This window comes from Pipistrellus kuhlii, unplaced genomic scaffold (assembly GCF_014108245.1).
Source record: "Pipistrellus kuhlii isolate mPipKuh1 unplaced genomic scaffold, mPipKuh1.p scaffold_m20_p_3, whole genome shotgun sequence".
Classification (NCBI taxonomy): domain Eukaryota; kingdom Metazoa; phylum Chordata; class Mammalia; order Chiroptera; family Vespertilionidae; genus Pipistrellus; species Pipistrellus kuhlii.
The window spans coordinates 137,803,315-137,806,327 of NW_023425529.1; positions in this window are offsets into that span (position 1 = coordinate 137,803,315).

Below are 3,013 nucleotides of genomic sequence, written 5' to 3' on the forward strand. Positions count from 1 at the left end.
TGCCATAGACCAGAAACACATTCTTCTATGAGAATCAGGTTCACAAAAAAGAAGAAAATGGTTACAAGTTGCATTAATTTGGCAGAAAAATGGTAACTTAAAAGACTAAATGAATGAATCTTAACAGTTGACAGGTGTCTGTTTCTGGATTGCTAAGAAAGAAAAAGCAAGTATTTTTATCTTATAGCAATACTTTTAAGTATCAGAAAGCAGCATAGATTAATTGCTGTAATGACTAGAGTCTGCAAACTTCTAATCAGCTCAGAAAAAAAGTGAAGCAAGTGATGACTACCACACCATGCATGGGCTTCCTGGAATATGATTATTCTGAAGTAGGCATTAAAGAGCAGCACTTAGCCCCACCAGCCTGGCTCAGTGGTTCAGTGTGAACCTATAAAGCAGGTGGTCACAGTTCGATTCTTGGTCAGGGCACATGCCCTGGTTGCAGGCTTGATCCCCAGTGTGGGGAGAGCAGGAGGCAGCCAATCAATGATTCTCTCTCATCACTGACGTTTCTCTCTCTCTGTCCCTCTCCATTCCTGTCTGAAATCAATAAAAATATATTTAAAACAACAACAAAACAGCAGTGCTTAGAGTAATCTGGAAGGATATCCAGTAGGGAAGATAGAATTATAGAACTTTACTGCCTCCACCATAGTTTTCCATTATATGTTGGGGAATTAAAACAATATTAAATAGAAGCTAGTTTGCACAACATTAAATCAATTTGGAATTAATAACTGCTATTCAATTAATTCATAAGTATTAGCAACTATTACCAACTGTGTGATGAGACTTGCATTGGTTAAAAAGAGAGGAAAAAAAAAAAAAAGAATAAGAAAAATTCCTGCCATCAAGGAACTCACCATATAATGGGGACTATGAAAAATTAAACCAAGGAATACACTGCAAGTAAAAATGGCTATAAACATATAATAGAGGGGTGAAATAAATACTATTACAGGAGAAAGATCTGCTCTGCTACAGATTAGAGAAAGGCTAAGAACAGGTGATATTTGTGGTTTACAGCTAAATTGCAGAATCCTACAAAGTTCTAGGCACTTAATAGTGGCTCATAATTAGCATATGAATAAATGGATATATGGACAACTGCCAAATAAAAGAGTTAAGACTGGGGGGGAAAAACTTTAAAGTATTTGTACTTGTAGAAAGGAGATGTGTAGTGGAATATGCAGAGAAAGCTTTCTGACAAAGGGACAAAACATAATCCTATCTAATAAAAGGGTAATATGCAAATTAACCATCACTCCATCACAAAGATGGCAATGCCCATAGCCATAGGAGGGCGGTGCCCAATCCTTTCAGCCCCACCCTGGGGGGATGGCCACTGAGAGGGGGCAGCCAGCATGAATGGCCTGATGGATTGCTTGCTTTGCTGATGTTGTGAAGAGGTAAGTGTTCCACCCTAGCCTTTGATGGGCCTCTGGTCAGGCTGGGGCATGGAACGTTTGTGTTGTCATCCGGTGATGAGGCAAGCATTACACACCTGGCTGCAGACTGGCCTCTGGGCTGGGGAGAGCCTCTGGGCAGCAGGCCCAGAGCAGCCAGGCCCCGCAGAAAGCTACTGGTGCACAAATTCATTCATGCACAGAGCTACTAGTAAAAGCATAACAAAGAGAACAAATGAATGTATGCAGGGGATAACATTCAAGCACTGTTATATAGGCCTAAACCTATGTTTTAACTGTAAAATTAGGGGTTGCCTTATACACCGGAAAATACGGTACATAATTTTCCTAGTATTGTAGCACATTGTTGTAATTCTTCTCTTTTGTCACTAGTTATGTTTGTTAATCTTTTACTGTACCTAATTTATAAATTAAACTTATGGATAGGAACTAAAACAATTTACACAGACATGCCTTGTTCCATTGCACTTCATTTTATTTCACCTCCATGATATTGCATGTTAACAAGCTGAAGGTTTGTGGTAACCATGAGTCCAACAGGCTATTAGTGCCATTTCCCAATAGTCTTTATTCACTTTGTGCCACTGTGTCACATGTTGGTAATTCTTAAAATATTTCAGATTTTTAATTAGCATTATATTTGTATGGTGATCGGTGATCTTTGATGTTACTATTGCAATTGTTTTGGGGTGCCATGCCCTAGAGCACATGTGTCAAACACAAGGCCCGAGGGCCAAATCCGTCCCGCCAGGCCTTGCAATGTGGCCCGCACCACGCTGTCATCACTGCACTCCGCTGCATTTCCATCACAATGACAGTTTATGACTGTTCAGTAAACCATTCGGCCCGCGATTTAGGCTGGATTTTAGATTTTTGCCCCTTCTCTGATTGAGTTCGACACCCCTACCCTAGAGGATGACAAACTTAATTGGTAAAGGTATCTTCTCACTGCCACTCCCCTTTTTTTCTCCGCCGCCTTGAACCTTCCTATTCCCTGAGACACAGCAATTTTGAAATTAGGCCAACTAAAACCTTACAGTGGCCTCTAAGTGTTCAAGTGAATGGAAGAGTCACAGGTCTCTTCCTTTAAATCAAAAGCTAGAAATAATTAAGCTCAGTGAGGAAAGCCCATGAAAAGCCAAGATAAGCTGAAAGCTAGGTCTCTTGCTCCAGTTTGACAAGTTGTGAATGCAAATGAAAATTCTTAAAGGAAATTAAAAGTGAACACACAAATGATGAGAAAGTGAAACGGCCTTATTGCTGATACAGAGGAAGTTTCAGCGGTCAGAATCGAAGATCAAAGCAGCCACAACATTCCTTTCGGCCAACGCCTAATCCAGAGCAAGGCTCTAACTCTCTTTAATCCTGTGAAAGCTGGGTGAGGTTGGAAAGTCACAGAAGAAAAGGCTGAAGCTTGCAGAAGTTGGTTCATGCGGTTTTAAGGAAAGAAGCCATCTCCGTGAAATAAAAACAGCAGGTGAAGCAGCCAGTGGTGATGTAGACGCTGCACCAAGTTACCTTGATTTGCCAAGAGAATAAAGGTGGGTACACTGTACAACAGATTTTTATCAAAATGAAGCAGC